Here is a 24,966-nt window from a genome sequence, read left to right on the forward strand (position 1 = left end):
TTTTTCAATGTTTTCAAATTTCAGAAGACTAAACTGAACAAGCAAGTTGCAGGTAACTAACAGACGTGATTTGCCTTCAAATGTTCAGCCCGGAAATGCCTTAGTGAAATAATTTTCTATTATCTTGCAAAGCCTGGTCAGAAATAGCTGTGGGACCACAAGAACTGATCTCATGTTGACAAAAGATCAAATTTCATGCCTTGTATTTGCAGTTATGAAACAAAAGGTACTTGCCAGCATCAGCTTTTCTGAGACAACAAGAAAACTCTGAAGGATACTTCCTCCTCACTGGAGAAAGAAAAAAAAGAAATAAGTATTCATTTCTTGCTCTAACAGAAATGGTATTTTTACTTTTGCATTCTTAATTGACCATATCAGGACTTTTTTTCTGGACTTTAGGAGAAATCTTTACACTGCAAGCATTTGCAAAGTAATTTGTGTTACTGTCATATCTGGCCATAAGGGCGGACACTAAATAAAACTCAGTTTTAGGATTTGTAGAAGTTTTTCCATTCATAGTTAGTCTCTTTGGTCAACTTGAATGAATAAATGATAGGAAGAAATCTTACAGTTGTCTTGGAAATTTTCATTGCTAAATGATTTTTTTTTTTTTTTTTTTTTGTGCAGAAGGCTTGTTTGACCTCCTTTGATGTCTGCCTTGGGGCTAGGCATTAGCTCTTGAAATGATTAAAGGTTTGATACAGGAGCTACTTGGTAAGAGTATGTGTGGGGAAAAAGTTGCATCAGTAAGTGCTATCTGCCTTCACAATAAATGTATTACCCTTGAGCGATTCATCCAGTTCCTCACTGAGATTCTCTGTAGGTAGTGCAGATTTTGTCACCTCATTGCAATAGCCTTGTTTTTAACATAATGTAGTTAGACTTACACTTTTTTAGCAATGCACACTTTTGAGTAGCATATCAAATGGAGTGATGGTATGGATTTAATGGGGGAAGGGAGGAATAAAACTTATTTCCCATTTGCACCAGTTCCATTTCATGGAGATCATCTGCAGCTGTGCAACTACCTGGCCCTCTCCCCAGCCTTTTTACAGCTGGTGGTGCTAGGAAGCCTGGTATATTAGCCTGGGAGGGGTCTGGGTGAGCTCTTGGAAGAGCTGAGGTGCGGGGAAGGGGCTAGTTTATCAATGCATGTTTGCCTCAATACTGTATGGGGTATTGGCTCTCAGTTTCTCTTGTGCACAGTGCTGCTGGTGACAGAACATACTGGGATTTCTCAGGTGAGCTTTCAATGGGCTGTTTCTCTGTGACTGATGGCTTTTATCTGCTAAGGGAAGAGCTGCTTTTGGTGCTTGTTACAGTATTTGATATGTTCTGGTTTGAACTCAATGTTCAGGCTAGAAACAAAATCTAGTGGTGAGACCACACTTACTGAAGGCTGTTCTTAAGGTGATGGCTCCTGTTGAGGTGATGTTACAATAATTCTCTGCCTTGGTGCTGAGAGCTTTGTGGTTGCTCTCAGAAGATGGAATTTTCCTGCAGTAGTGCTGTGTGGGATTTGTTCCACAACTTAAGGGTTGAAGGACTAAATATCACCCCCCTTTCTGGGGATGGTGGGAGGGGGAGCATGTGAAGAATGTTGAAAAGATGTTCCCTAAACCACATAACAGAAACAATGGAAAAAGGAAGAGTAACAGCTCAAGCCATTACGTCCCCTGTGTATGTCTCTGTGAGTTCACCCGAAATTGCTGTGGACACAGTGTCAGTATTCTTGGCCTAAGCTGCTGCTTTGTATTTAAGTTACATAGTCCTTGTTGAACTCTGGAGCATCCTGTATTAGTGAATTTGCAGCACGTTTCCCAAAAGGGTATTTCTGCTGAATGCCACCTTTTATTTTACTGTTGTGACAAAAGCTGCTGTATGTGTACAGTAGATAACACGAGGAAAAAATATTCCCTGTTATAGCAGTGAATCTTCATTCAAATGGAAGTGGTTGCACAGCTGCAACTTGAAAGTTTGCCCTATAGTATTTACAGATGGGATCACAGTGATGGCTTAGTGACATCTGCTATTTATCTTTGTCTTCTGTGAGATGCTGCTGTGTTTAGTGACGATAGGCAGCATTTCTCAGTGATTCTTGATGTGCCCATGTTATTCAGCTCGTAGTCAAACTGTTTAGCTACAAGGCTGAAACTAGAATAATTAAAACACCCTAGAAGATCCTATATTAAATAGGGACTGTCACCATAGGAAAAAGTGTACAATATTCTAAGGCGTCTCAGGATGAAGCACACACCTTTCCTGAAAGGAAAAGACAGATAACACTTTCCAGTCTGTGCTCATTCTAGGATTGGGAGAACAAACCCTACTGCAGGCTGTATTACAAATAGGTCCTTGAAAAAGTTGCTCTGGTTTCTTGTCTGTTAATAACACAGGAGAGCCACATCCAGCTGGCTCCTGAAATCATGAAGATCGTACCTATCTGCGAAGAAAGGCACCATTGTTAGCAGCACTTTACTGACTCCTGTAAACTGGATTGAGTTCACTAGTTCAGAAAAACGCAAAGATTGTGACCATGGAGCTTTTCTATTAATAGGATCTAAAAAGGATAAAGCACAGGATAAAGTAGTAGATTGTTTCTTAGCCTCTTATGTTGCTAGGAAAATTTGTGAAGCTGAGCATTTTCAGCACAAATACTATTACCTGCACTAAAACACATAAACTGAAATGCTGTAATATAGTTTAAGTAATTTTCGGCTTACTTGGGTAGGCTTACAGTTCATAAAAATCCTAGGTGATGCCTGGCTCTTAGAAATAACAAATTGCAAAATAAAAACAAAGAGGATTTTATTATGAGTTATTAGAAAAGCAACCAAAAGTAGATGGGGATGCCTTTCTGTGCTGAATCTATAGTTCAGAGAAGGTTTAAATCTTGATGTGAAAAGATGCACAATTCATTGTGTTCAGGTCTGCTCCTCTGCAGGTGCAGTGTGTGTTGCTAATGCTTTTCTTTATTAAATGTAACAAGTAGCCATTGGCTGGACCAAAAAACCTTGGACATGGATCTCACCTGGAAACTTTAAACTCCTGATCTTGGTAAGTGATGTCCTTCAGATACCAGTGCTGTAAAAAGGATGTTTATTTATCTTTTCCCATGAACATACTGATCAATCTAGCTAATGATTTACACTTTAGGGAGTCAAATGAGTTTAAAACACAAGCTGCAAATCTCTCTAACTGTGTCTGGTAGGTAGTTATATTTCCATTGAGACAATAGCATAGGGAAGGTTGTCAACTTACTGGAGGAGAATAACCCTCTGGACTTGAGCAAAAGTACTGCTGATCTGAATTATGTACCTTGGAAGAAAAAGCAATAGCTGCATATGCTGATGTAGTTTACAATGGCTTGGTGCAGAATCCAAAAACCAGAATTAAGAGAAAAAATGAAATTAATCAGGTATTTGGAAAAATATTTTTCCAAGTATATTAAATTCTTGGGAAAGTTATCTTCTCTGACAAATAGCCAGAAAGATCACTGCCACTTAGATACAGATGGGTCTTCTGAGTCTAACAGGTAGCTGTGGTGTATAAAACTCTCTTCCATGCCAGGTAACACAGATGGACTGTTCTGCTTCACAGTTGTGTTTTTGCAGATGGCACACTGACAGTTTTGGGAAAATTGTGTTTTGTGCCCATCAGTCACAGACATAGTTGGGACTTCAGTTCCCTGATCCTCTGAGCCACAATAACAGACCATAGAAATTTTTGTTCAGCTGGTTACTGCTAGTGTGTGAATTAATCACTGTAACTTTATTCACACAAAAGCAGTTAAGAGTCTCCTGTCTGTGCCAGAGTGAAGAGCCATTGCAGACATGCTTGGGTTTTCATAACAAATGCTTATCACCCTTAAATGCAGAAAGAAAATTCCAAGCAGACAGAGGTCAGAAAAATCAAAACCAACTACTTCCAGAAGCCTGTATTTTATCTGTGTGTATTCTCTTAAGATACAGCTGGGCAGACAAAGGGTCACCTAGTCTTCTTGGAAACAGTTGATATTTTCCCACTTATTTCAGTATTGACTTGAAGTTTTTAATCAAGCTCTAAGTAATACTTGCAGCTATGGATCAAATATAGGTGAGTTTTCCCACTTCTGCCTAATGGAAAGAAAGTTGCTTCCTACTTCCTAACTACCTGTTTGAAGAAAGATACTGGTAATTAATTCATCTTACTGAACACACTCTGGGCAAAAAAATACCTTCCCTCACTGCTTCCATAGTGAACAGTCCTTTCTTTACTGGAACTGAAAAACAGCATACTGAAGTCACTGAAATAATCTTTCTTTTTTTTCTATGAATCTAACTTTATATTCTTTTCTTGTATTTAATATAAGAATCACAGTATAAGCAGTAGTAAAGCAAATTTCCCATGAACTTCTTTGGCAATGTGACCTTGACTCAGATAGCCTTTAACTGAAATAGTTCAATCTCCAAATCTTTCTGGGCTCAGTTTCTTGATGAGGTACTCAAAAAGGTGACTGTAGCAGGGCATATAGTTTGTACAAAAAACCCCTCAACTTCAAACAACAAAACAAACATCTGGTTTCATGTGTAAGCTAATTCTGAAGAAGTAGATATGTATGCAGATATATGCGTAAACAGACTGATGTATCAAAATCCCCTATTTAAACAAAACCACCAAAACAGTCTTCCCAACTTGTGAAAGCATTGAGTTTGCTGCTACAAAAGCAACCAAAAACATCTGGATAGGAGAGGTATTGCCTCTGAGGCATCAGAGTTAGTTTATGGATATTTGGAAACAAGTACAGCTCTGGTAGTTTTATTCTAATAAATGATGTCACTGTTGATGTGGAGACTCAAGAAACCATGTTTCTGTTCACCCTCTTCATGTTTAGTGCTCAGATGACAGTAAGAAGTATAGCACTACTTGATTTTGATTAAAATACATACTTTTGTCATATAAGATTGTCCACTGGGGTGGACAAAATCAGTTCATGTCCCTGTAAGTGATGCCGTTTTTCTGGCTGGCATGAGGTAAGGCATCCAAGATCTGTTTTGGAGGTTGCTGTCTTACCCCCAGACACTTGTTCCTTTTGCTACCCCAGGGAAATCTATGGCAATGGGGTAAGTGGCTGGATGGGAGCAAGTGGACAGGATATTCTTACATTAGGAAAAGATGAAATACTGACTAGTTGTGAAAGTGTGTTGAGAGGCAGGCTGGCATCTTGTAACTGTAAGTACTAACATCCAGCATAGTTTGAATTTTGCATTTTTACTCTTCAGAACTGCTTGCTGAAGAGGATCTGAAGCTGTCTGACTACAGTGCTATGAAAACTCTTCAAATTACTAGATTGTCATAGCTTAGAGTGAAAGGGGAAATGAAGGCTTATTCTGCATATTCCCGATATTTCTGAATTGTCAGCTTGGTTGGCAGTGTATACTACCTCTGAGAGAAAACATCTGTGGCTGGAGTCAGTAGACCTTTAACTTAATTGGAAAGCACTTTCTCAAACTTGGGATTCCCGGCCTAGACTCTAGGAAAGAAACCTCTTTCCCACAACTAACTGCATAGTTGACTTATTTTGGTTTGGATGCTGCTTCTCAAGAGTGGGAAGATGAGTTCATTTTATTAGTGGGTTAATTACTACTTATACAACCAGTTTCAGTATATACATTTTAAAAATGTACACTTTCAAATCCAGAAAAATATGAGGCTATTGGTTATTAGAAGTATTGAGTATGTACATATTCATAGATGGGTTACTCTTGTTCTCATTCTCATACATACATAATGAGTATGTAAATCCATCTGATAAACTACCTTTCTTATTAAAAGCTAAATCTTATTTGTATTTTGAATTTTTTTAACTTCAGCTTCAAGTGATTGGATCTTTGCCTTTGCTGGAAGTTAAGGCAGACCCCTTGAATGAGGAAGGTATTTTGCTTGTTTAATACTTTCTTTAAAGTTTGTTTGCATTTCAAATGTTTTCAGAATAGGTAAGTTCTGCTTTCTAATGCATAAGTGATCCATGACTTGTTCTATGGAAGGAAATGAGATTGCTGCTGTTAATGACATAAACAGAGTTCAGTCCCTCCCACAAATATTTGAGCAAGGAAACAGCTGAGGCTGATGGATAATCGTCATGGAAATAGACTTCTAACTTTAAGCAGAGACTGGTTTTGGAGCTATAACAATTTTTTCATGCTGGAAATTGTTGGGTTCTCTCATAGGTGTCCCTACTGCTTAACTCAAGTGAGTTCTTCTAATTATCATATATTTGCTGATATAGCAAATCAATGCTCACATCTGAGTCATGGACAATGGAAATTATTATTTCAGTGGAACATCAAGTTGGCACTTGTCTGTTAATGTGTTTATTTTCCATGTTTCTCTTTTGTTCTAGACCAGTTCTCATTACTGTTCCTGTTCCACAATTTAATTTACCAGTTACCACAAAGCCTGTAAAATCCAGAGTAGGTGCTGATCTATTCAGTATGATATATTAATTAAAAAATCACAGCAAATTGTGAATTGCTACAATTTATATAGACAAGGGTCTGAATCAAAATCTTGGACCTAAAACACACTGAGCTTGAGGAGGATTTGGATTCAGATCTAAACTCTGTGGCTTGGGTTTTTCTTTAATCACATGGTGTTACAAACATCTATTTCATGTGTCTAAACTGTCCCAGCTGTGCAGAGTATTTCCTTGAACACATTGGACTTATTTTTTACACAGATGTAAATCAGGAGTAACTTTGCTGTGCTGGTGGATGATGTGTGAGGAAAGGTCTGTGCTTTCCATATGATGTTTCTGTATGCTAATAATATAGAAATGACGTGTATTCTTTGCATCAACTTTGGGGGGGGAACTATTTGCAAGTCTTTGCATGTGCACGAACATCATGCAGATATGTTAGCAAACACAAGATATAAAGGAGTTGGAAGGCAGCTCTCGGCAATGGCCATGAGAGACCTTTCTCTTCAGGTAGGCCTCAGTGCCATTGTTGTATCCTCCTTGCTGTCTTCCCCCTGCCTCACTGGTTTCTTCCAGGCATTGCTACCAGCAATGCCTTCCCTTCACACTTTCTGTGTGTGCCATTTGCCTCTCACCTTTAAGGCTGTCACTCAAGCAATTAGGAATCAACATTATACAGGTATTTGAAGTAAAGAGAATATTAGATCTGGATCGAGTGTCGATTTCCACTCCAGCTTTCCCTATTGAATTGCATAAAGATTTCAACTGAACTTGAGCTGTAAAGAAATCCAAGGTTTTCTTTAGGTTGGACACAGCTTGCAAGAGTCTTGTGTTTTTGTGATTGTCGTTCCCCACTGCCTTCATTATTCTTGCATACATATCCAGCTCCGAATTAAACTGTGGCTGTTTTTGTGGTATTTCTTGTCCTGACCAGAAGCAGGAACTCGTGGAAGCATTGCTGCAAAATCCTTTTGTTGAGTGTTTCTGTGTAGTTTGCCAGGCTTGCTGAACCTAATCTTTGTGTCTTTTCAGATTCACACTGGCTGAAAATGAATTACTATTCCTTGTGACTTTATTTGGATGCAATTGCTGTTTTTCCTGTTTCATCAAAGGAATGGGCTTGACTTATCTGTCCTAGTAACTAAGTGGTTTGACTTGCCTCATATTATTCCAGCAAGGAGAAACTGCTTTACAGATTTTTTTTATTTTCCAAAGATGATATGTGGTCTTAGCAGCTGAAATTCCACTAGAAGAGGATGGTCAAACTTCTCCTTGGGGGTTGTTCATTCTCATCTCATCTAGCCAAGAACGGTATAAACCATGGTGAATCAAAAGTAAGCTCTGTGTAGTTACCAGTTCATAATACTTAGCATGAAAACATAATCTACTAAGGGAGCAAGAGAGAAAACAGTGAGGCTCATGAAACATCGTGTTGCATACTCTGTCAGATAAAAGAAACTGGTACTTCAGATAGCTCTGGGTTGGTAATAAAATAGAGTGCAAGAAAATGATTAGATCTATAGGCTCTTCAGCAAAGTATTAGGTCCTGGCTAACGAACATACAAATTCTGACACCTCCTTTTAAGTTGCCATTCAAGTTTGTAACTCTGAGGCAGGCAAGTGTGAGCAATCATAGACTGCCTCCCCTTGAGAACAGCAGTATTTCAAAGCTTGCAGACAGTGTGAATCCTTTAAGGAACAGCAGGGATCTTCTTTTCGTGTACATAAAATACATGACTAGTTAAAGCCTTTTGAGAACATAGGCAAACTTTGTAGCAGTTATTAGTTGTTCTTTCAATCTCTTGAGGGCAGCTTAAACAGATACCATAGAAAAAGCAAGTCTGTTTTGGCTCTAGTTTTTATGATTTCCATGAGACATCATATATGATTGTCATGATTTAACCCCAGCCAGCAACTAAGCACTACACAGCCACTCACTCCTGCCAGCAGGATGAGGGGGAAAGAGAATTGAAAGGGTAAAAGTGAGAAACTTGTAGGTTGAGATAAGAACAGTTTAATAATTGAAATAAACTAATAATAATAAATTTTAATGAAAAGAAAAATAACAAAGAGAAACAAAACCCAGGAAAAACAAGTGGTGCAAATGAAAACAATTGCTCACCACCAACTGACCAATGCCCAGCCAGTCCCTGAGCAGAACTCCTCTGGCCAACCTTCCCCCTAGTTTACTGCTGAGCATGGTGTCCTATGGTATGGAATATCCCTTTGGTCAGCTGTCCTGCCTGTGTCCCCTCCCAACCTTTTGTGCACCCCCAGCCTACTTCCTGGCAGGGCAGTACAAGGAGCAGAAAATGCCTTGATGCTGTGTAAGCACTGCTCAACAATAACTAAAACATCCATGAATTATCAACACTGTTTCCAGCACAAATCCAAAACACCCTCACACTAGCTACTCTGAAGAAAATGAACTCTACCCAATCCAAAACCAGCACAATGATTTATGAGGTGGATCATAATCAAACTGATACCTGTTTATGCTGTGCCAGAACACATCTTTGTCTAAAAAGTGTTCAGCTTATATATTAAACATAAAGAAAAGAGGAGCAGAACTGAAGAAAGCTCAAAGGTAAAGGGAAGTACAGAGTGATTGGGGGAACACATACAACCCTAAAACTTTAAAGCTAGGCAGTTTTATAGTGGTTAGATAACGGGGTGTATTATCTCACACCGATAACTAAGGCAATCCAAGTTAGGGCTTAAAGGTTTAAATTAGAAGACTGTTCATTGCTGAGAACCATGTTTCTTCCAGACTTATCACTCACTTTCTCTACTGGAATTTAATGTATGTTTAACAGTAGATAACTTCTGAAATCCATCTTCTTTCTATTGGAGGCACCAGGTCACCTGCTCCTTTATCTGTAGTTCAAGATTCAGCTTAAAACCTCACATTTGTCTGTACTACTACAGCAGGAATTGTTAGATATAGTCTTAAAATTCACTAATTGACTTTACTCATAATACTTTTCTCTAATTTAAATAGTTCTCTGTCATTTCTAGAGTTTAAGCTTTGATATTTTCTGGATGTGACTTTACAAGATCTTAATTTGGTTCTTGTGCAGGGTTATGTCAGCCTTGCTGAATGAGCTTGGAGTATCTCTTGATTGACAAGATTTTTAGGCTTAGAAATGGGAAGAAGAAAGAAGAATGTATGGTAGCAGGCAGCTTTATGAAGCTATGTGTGCAATACAGCTACCATATGAAAAAATAGTGCATTTGTCTATTGTTTCTTTGGGTGTTCTGTGCATGTGAAAACATAATATTATGTTTCATTTCCATCTGTACAAGGCTGTTTTTCTTTTGAGCTAGGGAGAAAGGAATCATATGATAAATGGAGTTTTCTATGCTTCTTTATATTTGCCTTTTCTCAAAGGTTAGGGTTGGAACGTTGTTGTGAGAAGCAAAGCTTTGACTGGACTTACTTAAGTGGTAAGAGTGAGCTGTTCTTTATCATATTAATTTCAGTTGACTCATGTCATTTCACCTCCCAAAACCAATGATGGTTGGTTAAGATTATATCCAAACCAGTCATAAGTTACCAATGAATCAGTAACAGAATATTTTGGGCTGGTATACAAAAACATCTCTTGCTCCATATTTAGTTAGCTTGGATCCTCTTGTGGTTCAACTTCAAGCAGAGTCCAGTTTCCTTAATAAAACTTCTAGTGCACGGAGGGCAAAGAGTTTAGCCAATTTACAGCTGCATTCCTCTTAGAGCAGCTAACAGACATACGTCTTGCATACTCTATGTTCAAGACTTTCCACTGTCATTTATTTTGATTATCTGATAGATGTTGTGATATTAAAAGCATGGTATGCAGCAGATAAATCATCATATCAATTCCTTTTCAATCTAATCCTCTCTGCTTTTCCAACTGGGAGAAGAAAAGATTGAAGTATTTGGCTATGGAAGCTATGCTAAGGGACATATCCTTCTTGGGTATTTGCTAATTTTCTCAGGTAAACATGTAATTTGGTTGAAATATTGCTGTTGAGAAGCACTGTGGTACAGCTTTTAGATAAACTGGTCGTAAGGAAAAATGTTTAGAAAAACTTTGAAAAATACACCTCTGTCTTAACAGTAACAGTTATCTATAGAAACATTAATGTATCACACCTATTTTGTGTTTTGATCGATATGTTAACGATGCTGTCATTGTTTCTACATGTCTGACAGCTACATCAAAGAAGTATCTGAAAACTGAAGTATTCCTAAAGCTAAAAACCCCGTAACTAAATAAAGCACTGTGCTAAGCTGTCATAGAAAATCCAAGTAATACATGCTCAGCAATAAATAAGCCCAAGAGAACTAAAGTGAAAGTCAAGCCTGTGGCCTCATTCAGAGCCTGATCTTGTGGCTTTGGCACTTACTTAATGTTTTGCTCTTATTGCATTTTTCATTCATGGTTTATGAAATGCTTTACAAAGACAAGTAATAATAGTCTAACTTTTTGGATGAAGGCTAAAGAAGCATCAAGAGATAAAATGGCTAATCTGTGATTTAGTCAGTTCATTGTAGATAGAAAAGGCACAGTCCTGACTCAAACGTTGCCTTGAATTTTAGGTAAACTTGGTTCTTTTAAGGAAGGTACATTGCAGGTATATGCCTCTTACAAACTAAATGTGTTATTGCTCTCCTCTATTCTTCTAGGCTCAGAAGTGGAGGAGATGAGACCTTGAATTCAGGACTTGGCCTGAAAGAGCTAAAACACCAATCAGTACCACACTGTTTTTCAAAGCTTGAGAGAATTAATGGCGTGCAGAGCCAAAACAGCTCAGCCCGTGCTTTTCCCTTGGAACATCATCCTAGATCCCATTAAAAATGACCTTCAGCAAAGATTTTTTTTAATGGAAACAAAGAAGGTCATAATTTAGTTTACAAAACATCCTCAAATGTTTTTAACAAGAAAATCCACATGCCAGTTTTAAAGGAGTCATAGAGTTTCTCTTGCTGCATCCTTGCTTTGTTAATGAGCCGAACTTTTTTCAGCCATGACTAAATCATTTTGTAGGAAAGAACGTTTGGAAGGATGACGCATGTGGTTAAAAAACAGGAATGAGTTTCTGGAGTCTTGGGTTTAATTCCCAGCATTGCCACAGACTTCCTCTGTGACTTTGGACAAGCTACCACATCTATGTGACTAAATTCACTGGCTGTAAACTGATGCTAGTGGAATTTATCTTCAGAGGCAAGTTGTGAGGAGAATGTATACTTAGGTATTGACTGCAGCTGCAGAGGACTTATATTTTTAATTGTTCAAAACATGTGAATCCAAAAGAAGTATCTAAAGGTGTGACCATTTTCTATGGATTGTCTTGATAATGGGAAAATGCCACAAAGTAATTGGAGTAATTTGTATCAGCAGTCTGTGGTACTTTGGAACCTCTTTCTGTTGGACAGCTTCACAGCTGAACATACTTCCTTACCTGGGAGCCTGAGTCCAAGACAGTGGCAGCAAACTGATGGCAAATGTGTCAGAGTCAGCTAATGATGCTGCTCTGAATGAGCTGTGGTGTAGGTGGCTGTAGTGATGGACCTCAGGGAGGTCCACTGGAAGGCCTGGCCCTCAGGTGCTGTAAGATGTGACTAGGGATATCAGTCTTGAGGATGGTCATCTCAAAGGTCAAGTGATAGACTGTGCAATGACAGAAGAATAACTTAGTTGATGTATCAAAGCAATCTGTGCTAGATTTGATGGTGGACTGCACCTTAACTACAAGAAGGCCTATCCAGTGGTAAATATGGATACACTGAATTCACATAAAACCTTTACTCTTCTGTTTTCTGAACAATTAATCAGTGAGTTACGTTTGCCAAGGAGCCTGAAAAATCCCCTTGCTCATCTAGTCCAAGCCATGTTCATGGCTGAGTATGTTTAGATTGACATCTGTGTTATTTATCCAGGTTGCTTTTTAATGTGGTCATATACTGTCCACAGAGAGCATGAGTAGCCTGTGGTGGACAGTTTGTAATTCTGCTTGGCCAGCCTTTCCCTAGAGAGGAAGAAGGTGAATGAGCAATTGCCCTTAGGCCAGTCACCTAATGCTCCTTTTCTTCAGACAACGTTGCCTAAGGGGAGGTGAGAATGCCTTAGCAACTACTGTGGCATCTACCCTTCCTCCTCTCTGAGGCAGATGGCAGGGAGCAAAGATTACGCTTTTTAAAAAATGGCTTCGCTATTTCTTTTCTTCCTCCCACACCAATGAAATTTGGTCAAAATTAGCCATCTCACTGCTGGCTTTCCAGGCCACTGCACACAACAGAGAAACAAAGCTGTGGCTGCGGTTGCTCTGCTTGAGCTTGCAAGCAATAGAAGACAAAATATGATTGGCAAGAGCCAGGTCCCAGACTCCGAGACACAACAAGTTGTGCATAGGGGAGGAAGAGGATGTGGAATTGATGGGATCGGTATGTCTGTTAGAAGCAGATAGGCTGTGTTTTCAATATTCTTCCAAATGCTATAATCTGTGCAAAACTTTATCAGGGAGCTATTTTCTGCAGTGAAAATAGGAAAATATTTCATAGGTGCCACCCTGTCCATATTTTGCTAGTTGGTCAGTCCCACTTCATATAAACAATATCTGTAACATGGAGTAATTATATGCTCCCAACAAAAATAATCTCAGAGGATAAGATTCTCTGATTTTTCTAGTATGACTAGAAGCCACAAATATAAAATACTGCATCACAGAGTTTGAACTCCAGAAATCTTCATTCTTGCACTGTAGAAATATGATGTTTAGATAAGTTCTTGGTAAGAGCTGGAACTTGCTGGGCCTCAGTTCTTCTACTTTAGGGGGTGTGAGAAAGTCTGACTAAAATGAAATACCTGTTCTTTAGAGCTCTGGTTTTTTGTGTTGTATTTTCAAAGTACTTGGAAGAGTTTTCTTATCACTAATACAAAGACTGTCTAGGCTTCCTTAAGTGTGTAAGAATTGGTTCTGATTGCATCCCATTAAAAAAAAATATGCAATATAGGTGATTTTTATCAAAGGATCCTAACTGACTGATATAATCTTCTTCTGTCTGTTCTCAGCTCCACTGTCTTTAGAAACAGCATTTTTTTTTTACTTCTGGAGTGCAGTAGTCTCTTCTATTGTTGATTCTTCATCCATAATACAGTATGTGTGACTGCCATTACAGCTTCTTTGAGGATTTTTTTTTTGGTACAGCGCCTGCTGTGGTGGGGTCTTTGGTCACTGAACTCAAATGGAAACTCTGGAAATTCTCCTTTGTCAGGTTTCTCATCCTTAACAATTCCTTTTGCTATCAAGAAATCTCACATATAAGGGTCTGCGGTGGAAAGGGACTAATGGATTGAACTGCTAGTATGATGATTCTTTAACATTTTCTGGTATTGCTGGGTAATCTTTTAAGACAAACTTAAAAGCTACTGGCCAGCTGGTGTGTAGAAGGCAAAGAACAGCAAGGAAAATGTGTTCTGCTACAAATAAAGCAGAGGCCACTTAAATTGTGACACAGAACTTGGAAAAATTCTTTTTTATTCTGGTAAATTGCCTGGTTTGGATCATGGTTTGTTGATCCCTCTCCACACTTCTAGATATACTCAAAATTTTGTTTTTCATATTTAAGGGTTTTTCTTTTGCAAAAGTCCTCATAATAATTACAAATAAATGGCTTCCTAATGACTTTTTTCCTTGGAAAACAATGGTTTAAATTAAAGGAAAAATGTTTTTGCCCAACATACAAATAAACATACAAGAGTTCCATTAAAACCCTGAAGTTGGGAGGAAGCAGAACTGCCAGTGGTTTGAGAAAACCACAGCCAGGTTCTCGTGTCCCTATGGAAAGTGTTTTTTTCTCATTAGACTGGCTTGTTAAACCCTTGTATATTCCAAATGTGTACTATTTAACTGTTTGCTTTTAGCATGATTTCTCCTTTTAAAGATGACAATATTTAAACCTAGCAACATGTTGTTTTAAGATCAACAGTTTAACAAGAGCAAAATCTGCCTCCCAGACTCGGCTGCCTGCCTTCCTTCCAAAATACTTTGTTCTGAAGAAGCTGATGGCAGTGATAAATGTAAGAGAGTTAGAGCTCTGCAGTTATTGTCAGCAAGTTAGCTTTATGGGTTAGGGATTAGACCTTTGATGTCTTATCGAGTTTCTGCCCTGCGTGAATCGGTTGCTTACTTGATTTAAATTATAAAAAGAAATGCTCTGTTGTGATATTGTCTCATACTGTGTCTTCGTCATTTGAGATGCCGTCTGTGTTCTTTAGTTCCCCAGGAAGAGAAGGCAACCAGCCATATGGAGAGTGGCCAGTTGCCTGCTGATCATGATAGGCGTTAAATAGGGTTGCATAGAAACTCAGATATAGAAAAGCTCTGTTTAGCTGAGCTTTTCTGTCCCCCCACAAAGGGAGACTGTTCCCTACAAGTCTGTAATACAACATGCAGTACTGTTTCATGTTAGCTTTTTGGGGCGGGGGAGTGTGTGTGTCCCTGTTCCCTTAATAAATGATTTCCTTTTCACTGACATAACACCTTCTTATGAAGTTGTATTTTTGACATCCCCCAATGTAATTGCTGCTGGACTGGTATGGAGAGCTGGTGACTGCCTGGGCTTGTGGTAGGAAGAGAACTGAGGTGAGCTGAGAAGGAGGACTCCCTTTTGCAATTTCAGGGAACAATGAGGATGGCAATACCTTGCCCTGGAGACAACAGTTTGAGGCCATGTAGAAGATAATTTTCAGGGTTTTGCATGTCCTATGTGCTATAGCAGGATGGGGAGATTTCTGGCCTTTATGACAGAAGTTCAACCTAACACTTTTTATTTTGAGTTGTAGGTCATTGCTCTTAGTTTTATTGTTTTAAGCTACCTCAGACACTTTAAGACTGTGTGTGGATATTCTTTAATCCTAAAATAAAGCCCTCAAATATAGAAATGTTGATCTGGCTTAGATTTTATTTGCATTTTAAAATAGCTTTTCAACATTTTAGAAGCCAAAATATTTTTCATATGAGCAGCCTTTGAACAAGATTAAAAAGTAGAATGTGTCTATTTTCCCAAATTGTAGCTGTCGTTATTAAAGACGCCAACCAGGCAGATTAGCTCTGTGTGAGGAAACTGGCTAACAGAATGGCTGTGCTAGCCCACTTGTATTCTGAAAGTTGGGTCTGTACTCATGAAAAGCTTAAGTAAACTAAAGGATAATTCAATACGTAGACAATGCATCCCACTGTTTCTCTGTTTATTTTCTCCCTGTGCGACTTCTGGCAACTGAGAAGACACATTATAAATGACAGCAACCCGCCAAAGAAAAGATTATGAATAACAATACCACAAGAATGAAGGGCATAAAGTTACCAGTGACTTGGGAAAAATGCAGAACACTGGGCAGATGACACATGTAGAAACTAGTACATGCAGAACAGAATACCTTCAGATTAGAAACCCTTGCAATTTGAGTTTCAGTATAAATTTATGGTAGACTGTTTTGTCTCTGGTAACCCAAGGTCTGTTTATCTGTAGGTGTCTTTTGTCTTTGTTGAACACCTATACTTTGCTGGTAATACTCTGAAACCAAAAGAAGTAATGCCACTGGGCACAGAAAAACTATATATTTACTGAAGAAATAAAAAGGCTGAGGTCTCTAGCAGTTGTACGTACATACAAAGGACACCACCTTCCTGACAAGAGTTGTCTTTTTTCTTTACTGCATTTTTACCATGCTGCTTTCAGCACTGTGCTTAAGACTGTCATGCTTTCCATCCCAATCTACAGTTCAATTTTCAGGCAACACATACTGCAAACTGATGATACCCTAAGTTTGGATACCATTTAACTTTTTTGATTGTGCAAAATGAAAGAACCCAGCTGTTTATGTTAAAATAACTATAATAAAAATCACAGGAAGATTTTTGACCTCTGGAAAGCCAGGTAAACTTTTTTAGAAGGAAAAAAAAGCTGCAGTCTATTTGTCCTTGTTCTGGTGCGCTTTTATTACTTCTAATATCCACAGTATTAAATAGTGGGCTGTTTTCAACTATAGTGAATGCACTAGGCTCAGCTTGCAAAAATGAGTGGTTTTGTGAAACATGGAGGACTCCTAATCTTGGAAGTGAATGAGTGTAGTTAGATAATAAGTGTTCTAGTGTCACTGACAGTGTTCATCGTGTTTGGAAAATTAAGACCATTACTTCATCTTTAGCTATATGGGGTCAATGCCAACAAATCGTTCATATATTGTTTCTGTTCCTTACACTTTGCAGCTTCGGGCACGACTCATTTGGAGTTGGTTCTTTGTGCTTCCAAAGACTATATTGTAGGAGCATTCAGATGAATCAGTGAAAGGTCCTTCTGAAAGGGTAGTTCACCAGGGCTGAGTGTTACTCAATAGGAGCCCAAACGTGCTCCTATTGAAGTCTGTGTATTTACTTTTAGTAGGGATGGAACCAGATCCTAGAATTAAACTATTCAAGAGACTAGCCTTTCAAGAGGTATGACTGCACTACCTTGAAGTTTCTTTTCAAGACAAAGCCAAGTGGAGAGAACAAAGAGAAGAGTTGGACCCCTTGTTCTTGTAGTGTTTCATCAGATTTCCTGGTATACTATACTCAGAATGCTTAAACAGCACAGAATGCTCTTTTGCTGTAACTTCCCCTATGCCTCCAGACACCAAAGCAATTCAGTTCATTTTTGATGAAAACTACAACAAATAGAAGAAAAATCTGCTCAACTGGCACTTTTGAACTCCTTACAGAGTCTGTTCCCTCCTCACCTCCTAATCCTTCTCTAAATGGGTTGTGATTCCCTGCTTCCCTAGCCTCCAAAATAATTCCTTCGTAGTAGATTAGAATTACTGAAATACTGTTGAGCCATGCAATCGTCTGAAATCTCTTTAAGTTGATGAGCTGTTGAAGGAACTTTTTTTGTGATATGGTAATGAGGAAACTTGGGATTGCATGTATAATAAATTGATGTGCATTCTTTCTTCAAAGCAGGAACAAATGTGTATCACTCATTTTGCTTCAATTTCAGCTCAGTCCTTCCTAGTTTACATGGTTGCACAACTGAGATGTTTTGCCTTTTTTAGTCATTTGTGAAGCAGCAGTAAAAGGAAGTGATGGATGTGCTGACATTCAATGCTGCCATCCCTCCATCAATGCAGCAAAGTAGAGCTCACTTAAAAAAATACCTGTTAAAGCAATAAACATTTAAAAAATAACATGCCAAAGCAAAACATATTAATCAAAGCACAACCCTGTTTGAGTTGATTTTCTGTGCTGGTCATAAGATGATACTGTAGTTTTGGCAGTGAGTCTCCAAGAGCTCCACTGCCCTGGGGGCAATGAGGGAATAAGGGCCAACGCTGTCCTAATTGATAGGTAATTTGGAGCTGACTTTGGCCACTGACCCAAGAGTGAGTAAAAAAAACCCCAAACACCACCACCACCACAACAAACCCCAACAAAAAACCCAACCCATACCTTCCCACTTGGTGAAATTGCATACTCTAGCTGGTTTGTTTTTTTTTTTTAACCATCCTTGTTAAAGTTTACACGGAAAGAGGTCTGATGTCATAAGTTACACATCAAGAGTTTAATGAAATATAATGAGGCAAAGGGGTGGTCTGTGTTCAGAGATTTAACAGAGTCCTTTTCAATAAAACAATGTTTATGCAGGCATTAGACATGATTCTCCCTCCTGTGTGTCCCTGCAGATGCACAGAGAACTGCTGGAGACCTTAAGGTTCTTTTGAAACCTAGAGCCCACTTCTGTTTTAGTCATCTGGAACCTGGGAATATTTCTCCCCCTTTAGGGTTTTTTTTTTGATGCTATGGGCTGCATTAATCTCATAGGACTTCAACCATTTACAGGAGAGCTAGTTGATCAAACTCTCCAGTTCATAAAGTGGAAGGGATATGTCTAGGATATGATAGATCTTATCCTAAGTCAGGTGAATCTTATCCTTAAGGTGGCAATTTCTAGTTTTTCTGGTCTACACGACTAGCTCCACATTACGAAATCATGATCAAGGCTTGCTGTGCTGGAGAGTGCTGCAGCATTGTGGCTGGAATACTAATCTTTTTGTGAATAGGGATAAATCAACTTTCAAGAGCAACTGTTCATTCTTAGATGCCTGAGATAACCTTACTGAAGTCTGTTTGCTCACTTGACTGGTAGTGGAAGATAATGGAAAGATTCTGATTTATACCGAGAACCTTTACCATTGAGAAGAGACACAGAAATATTTTGATGTGGTAAGTGCAAACAACCTTGCCTGTGATATAGCAGGAATGGGCACGTTCTAGCTTATCAGAATGGTATCTTATTAGTCCTGTGTGTGATGTCTTTCTGTGTAAATTCTTTCATGCAAACTTAACCTTAATGGTGATGTCCTGTATGTTTGGAAAAGGAGGTCGTCATAATTTAAAGTCGGCAGCTCTGGGCTCATTGTGAAGGAGTCATAAAGGACTGTTTTGCTTCAGTGGGACAGTGCAAGGTGAACTAATCTGTTAAAGTTAGGTTAAGTACAGCAGTTATACAGAGTTGTCATTTTGAAGGTATCTTCTGGTACTGTTCTAAATAACTCAATAATAAGGATAAGGAGAACTTAGGTTTTTCATACATTTCAGTACTAGGGTTGAATGCTTTTCAGTAGCATTAGGATGAGAGTCGGGTTTGTTCTGTGCATGTATGATCTGCTTCATTCTTTCACAGAAGAGTGATTAAATAAATATTGAAAAAATGTATGGTTTTTTAATAAAGCAGTTTTAACTGAGACAGACTAGCTGGTTAGAGTGCTCTCTAAGGCAGACTGTAGCATGTTGGTGTTTAAACATCATTGCCTTTGAAATATAAATGGGAATATGACTTTACATATTATAGCCTGCACATGTGGATATAGATACACAATGATGTGTGTGTGTGTATACACACATGTACATACATGTATATATACATGCACACATATGTATTACTATTGTTTAACTCTTTTTTTCCCATTGTAGATGAGTCCAGAGGGAACAAAATATTCCTAGCTTGGAGATTTCCACATCTGCCCTTCAGGCAGCTCTCCGACAGGAACAGCATGGCTACATAAATCACTGTAAATCAGCACATTTTTCAACAGCACAAAGCCCTAAGCACAGAGCCACTTTAGACCGTGCTGCTCCATAGTTTGTTCACAGACCTCCTGTGCCACCGGCAGGGAAGTCAGACCGTTCTATTCAACATCTTACAGTAACCAGATGCAGGATAAAGAAATTGCTTTTCAAAGCTATAGTCTGCACTAGGCTTTTCCAAGCAAAACAGTGATGTCTAGCATCCATCTTTTCTCTTTTGCTTGTTTTTCAGGCCTCTTTGGCCTTCAGCCCCCTACGATGAGGTGTTATTTTCCTGTTTTGCAAGCAGGCTTGAACTTCATTGTAGCTTCTGAAGCAGTAGTTATCACTTGGTCAGAGGGAAAGTCTGTATATGAGTTAGAAGGGGTCCACAAAAAGTAACAGAATAAAAACCTGTTGTCAGTATGTTTAAATATCTACTGTCAGTGGAGGGTATATAGGTCCAGTGGAAATTGAAGGGGTCTGTAAATTGAAGAAAGTTTGAAAACCTCTGATGGACAATCCAAATCTGTGAACTTCTATCTCTTTCTTTTTCCTAGTGCACAGATTCCAACCGATCTCATAGAAGAGAATGGAATTTCTCTCTACATATAGAAAAGAAGCAGTTTCTGAGTCTTCCGCTATAGTAAGAAAACTTACATTAGGCCAAAGTTAAAACAGGTTCAGCATAGGTTGCTTTGAGTTATGCTTTGTGTGCAGCCTGTTTGTGTTAAGGATGTCACTGCAGGGCTGCAAGTAAGCTTTCTTAGAGTTAAGCTGACCCAAATAAAAAAATAAATGAAATCAAATAAAACCGAAAAAGAAGTTGTGGAACCCTCCCCTGTCTTGCTTAGATTAATCAGACAGTGGCCTCTGACCAAAGGCAATCCACAGCTATGCACTATATTGTGACATGTAGAGCAGAGCGTTTCCCATTACTGTTTAAAAGGCTGTGAGCCAGATTTAATAACTAATCTTTACACCTCAGCCTAAGTGCATCTGTTGTCAGCTTTTCCCCCAATGGAGGGAGATGCCTGCACTCTCCATGGCCAGACTGTAACGCTCATCTTGACTCTTCTGCTTTCTTGCACTGGCAGTTGGGCTTGTAGATGTATCTAGTTGTTGACTCTCTAGCCATGCACCATTTTTCTCCCAGTATACTCTGGGATCTGCATAGGTGGAGAGTTGCTCTGCACTATAGATGGTTGCATCCCAGATTTGTGCATTGGGAATGCACAAATGTCCGTGTGACTCGGTTTCATCTGAATACCTTCTCTGTCCTAGCGGTGATGTGGCAGCAGGATGTAGACCCAAGGGAATGACACTGAATCCATGCATGAGAGTGGATAGCTTAAGGTAAAGAGAAGATAAGTGTTATGCCATAGCAATGAACAAGTTTATGGACATGTTATTTTGAGAAATGGTTTAACAGCACAGTAAAGAAACCATCAAATGCCTACTCTTGAGGTACTGGAAAAACTTTCTCATGGACTGCAACATGTTGCTTGTGGTTGAGGAAATAAGCATCCTGACCATCCACAGCCCAGATTTGTCTTGTCACAGGTCTGTGACAAGATCAAAGCTGAAAGTGAAGCAGAGCAGAAAACAGAGTAGAAATAATTTTCCCCAGTATAAGCAAGGCTTCAGGTATCTACTACTTCATACTCTGACAATTCTAGTGTTACCAAACTCCAGTAACAGAGGGATGAAAGATTGCTGGGACAACAGGGGGGCATGTTTCAACGAGTATTAAGAGCCTTTAGTGTGTGACATATGAAGGAAAATACTGGAATTCCATGATGCCTGAAACACATGACAGTAAATAATATTTTATCAATGCTTCTATTTGTCAATTTGTCTATTGAGTACACGCAATTTATAGTGACTTTGGTTTTATTAACTGAGGTAAACTTAATAATCAAGAATTTTTCTGCTATAGCACCATTATTGTTTGTTCTTCTCAGAAATCTTACATAAGATTTTAAAGCAGTACCTAGTAAAAATTTTTATAGTATTAAAATGTAAAGCAGAAGATAAAGCAACTCCACTTGAGGAGTCATGCCTGTTAATCTGTAGCATAAGCTCAAATTTGTAGTTGAAAACAATTTTCTGAAACTTGACTAGGCTTGTTTCTGTGTTATTAGGGGCAGGAACACCTCTCTGTTAAAAGTGGTTTGCTTTTTAATAGGGTTTAACCATAATTTTCCGGTTTTTGCTGGTTGTTCAAAATTCTTCCATGTCACATTGGTCAACTATTGGCTTCATCTCAGTTGCTACCAGCATTCAAAAAAATGCTTCTTTAAGCTTGTCTTTCAGTGAATCACATGTTTTTACAATAACAGATTTGTTTGTTAAATGAACTTAAAGACAGAAATGGATGAGCTACTATTCAGGGTGAGTCACCTTGTGGTCCATCTAGAACCATCTTTCTCTCCCTCCAAACTGTCCTATTTTAATCAAAAGGAGTATTTTCACAGTAAAGTACAGCTCTAAGATGAGTATCAGTATGATCCGAGTTTTTGTGTCACTGACTCTGCTTGTTTCTGTTTAAACAAATAGTAAATCCCATGAGAAATCTCATAGCCCTTGCTTATTTCAGCATTTCTATTAGTTTTGACATATTTATCTATTCCTTTGGCTACATGTGAGCAAGCAATGCTGATTTGGACTTGTATCATCTTGTGCTGCTGTAGTAAAGATGACAATGGGGTTTTTTCTAAATGTCAATAAAATACTTTCTATTTTTTTTAAGTACATTTGCTAGTCTTTCTTTTATGCTATCTTTTCTCGCAGTTACTTGCCTTTTTGTCCTTCCTGCTCTTAAATTGCTCAGTTACACTAGCTTGGTGGAAATTGTTTTAATGTACAACCCAAATTCTCCAGTGAGGTTTGGCTAACCAACAAGCTATTCAAGTGGTTTTGTCTCCCGGGTATGTCTTCATCCTCTGCTTTTCCAGGTTGCTTGAATATCCTTGAACCCATAATTTAGCCTAATCTCCTCTAAGGCTTTGAAATAATAAAATACTTAAATAAAACTCTTTGGATAAATGCCCTTTAAAATATAGCTTTATCTGTGAACTATCACACTCTCAAGGGAGTGGATTTTGTTCCTCAGAAGATTAAGGGGATTTTCTGTCCACCATGTTACTGTGGTTTGTCCACTGCGATCAGACATACCCATCTTAACTCGTGCAACAACTCAAAACACAAAAGAGGAGAAAAGTCTGGGACAAAAGTGGGACAGAGGCTAGACTGTTGCTCTGTGTGATTTTTTTTCTGATGCCTGGATTCAGTTCCCTGGTCTACCACATGATTTTCTGTGGGTCACGAAGCCTTCCTGTGCTTTTGAAAAATAATTCTCCGCTCAACGGGGATGTTGCTGAGGATAAATTAAGGGTGGCAAAGTGCCTAGCCATTACAGAGGGATAGTCTTATGTATACAGAAAGGCTGTACTCAGATGGGAAGAGGGATGTCACTTGACTTGCCATAATGAAATCCACAGGGGAAGTCTGAGGCAGAAGCAGGGGACTGGGTCTAGTTTTTCTGCCAGAGGCCTCATGTGGTCCATTTTTCCTTGAAATGTCCTTCTCAGAGTCCTGCAGATGCTTCCCAGGCAAGAAAGGGAGGCTTGAAGGACCTCACCGGGGTGAGCTGCAGCTCATCAGGGCACCTGGTCAGGCCCTGGACACCAATGTAATTTCGAGATTGATCCAAATCATGGAAGCTTGGCTTCACTGTTGCTCATTCTGCAGGTAAAGGGAGATAACTTCAATTTTTCTCCCTTCCCACTCAGTTCAGCTAATTATTAATTTCTGTCAGCAAAAAGGATCTGCAGAATAGCACCGAAGGGAGGGAAGGAAGGAACATTTCTTCCCCACTTCTGAAGCTCTGTAGCTAAATTCCAGGACTAAGGGTTTAGGGTTTATGTGCTAATTATTGTTAAAAATGAAAAATTGCTCAAAAACATCGGGAAAAGGAAGCTTTCCTTTTTATGTTACTGTGCCAGTAAAACATAAAAATTCTGGTCAAAATACAACCACGTGACTATTATTTTAAAGTAATATCTTTGAGGTTGTCTCTCCATTTTCAGGCGTAGTCTCCAGAAAGGCATCTGTATTTCTTCACATTAAGTGATAGGAAATGCAAATAGACCACAGTTTAAGTATGAAGATTAGAGATTTATGACTCTATACATTTTTTGTGTAATAAAATGCAGGGAAACTATATGTAGCAAATGTTTTCTGAATTTTTTAGCATGTACTACTCTTTTCTGATCAAATACTACTCTTTGTCCTCTTTTTTTTGCTTGAAAATTTCCTCCTAGTGTTCTTAGTTTCTAATCCAAAGTTCAAAATTTTCTGTACCCAAGGTTTATGATGATGAAGTGGCACCAATGAAACCAGTGCTTCAGCTGGATGGAGACCTTTTCTCAGGTGCCTCCTAATGCTTAGGAGAATTATTATCTCCTGGTAGCTATATGCCTTGCTTAATTTTGTGCTTATTCAAAAACAGCAAAATGATAGAGGAATGCATCTGAGGACTGAGTTCACCTCCTCCCCAGTCCCTGCTTTTCAGGAGCTCGTAAGATAAAGTAATATCTTTGGTTTTGGCCGGCTCGCAGTGGCGTCAGAATCAATTAGTTTTTTGGCAGCCTGTTTCAGGATGAGCAGCTCCTGCTTTTCACAGATCCAAGGACGATGCCAAACTCATCAGCCGTGCCTGCAGTCTTGGGGTGGAGGGATGAACAGTTAGATCAGGTTCAGTGTGACTTCGTGGCAGAAGTAGAAAGGGGAACATCTGTTGAAATTCATAATGGGAACAACCTAAATTACTTCTGTCAGCCTATACCCACTCACTGTCTTCTGGAGATGAGATTGAATTTCTGATAAAGGGAGAACGTGTGCTGCAGTGGGCAGAACTGACAGGGTTTGAGTAGCAGGGGCCTTGCAGGGTTCTCCAGTGTGAGAGGAGGACATGAACTGCCCTGTGCCAGTCCAGAAAAAAAAATACTGTAGCCCACACGTGATCCACACTGGCCTGAGGAGAGCCCCCAGGGACTGTGGCCCATGGGCAGCCCATGGTGGGGCAGCGACATGCCTGAGGAATTGCAGTCATGGACAACCCATGCCAGGGCCCAGAACATGCTCAAAACAGCAGTCAGAATTTTTCGTTGGTTGGTAACAACTTAAATAAAATTGACTCCAGACTGTTTTGCACACAGCCTGATTCAGGTTTTGTCTTTTCTGCTTGCCCATGGTGGGGCACTTTGGAATGGCAGCTGAGACTCCATCATGCATGTTATGAGCGGTGTCGGTGGAAAAATTGCAAGCTATAACGTTTCCCTCTTTAATCTTGGCATATGTTTTTATAGGCAAGCATATGCACAAATACAAATATTTCTATAAAATATATCTGAAGT

At 39.0% G+C, this 24,966-nt stretch overlaps 1 protein-coding gene across 5 annotated transcripts in view; it reads left to right on the forward strand.

The window, feature by feature from the left end:
• SMOC2 (SPARC related modular calcium binding 2) overlaps window positions 1–24,966 on the forward strand; it is a 149,371-nt gene that overhangs the window by 18,854 nt on the left and 105,551 nt on the right. The gene's annotated exons all lie outside the window — the stretch shown is intronic.

This window comes from Balearica regulorum, chromosome 3, assembly GCF_011004875.1.
Source record: "Balearica regulorum gibbericeps isolate bBalReg1 chromosome 3, bBalReg1.pri, whole genome shotgun sequence".
In the NCBI taxonomy this organism is placed as follows: domain Eukaryota; kingdom Metazoa; phylum Chordata; class Aves; order Gruiformes; family Gruidae; genus Balearica; species Balearica regulorum.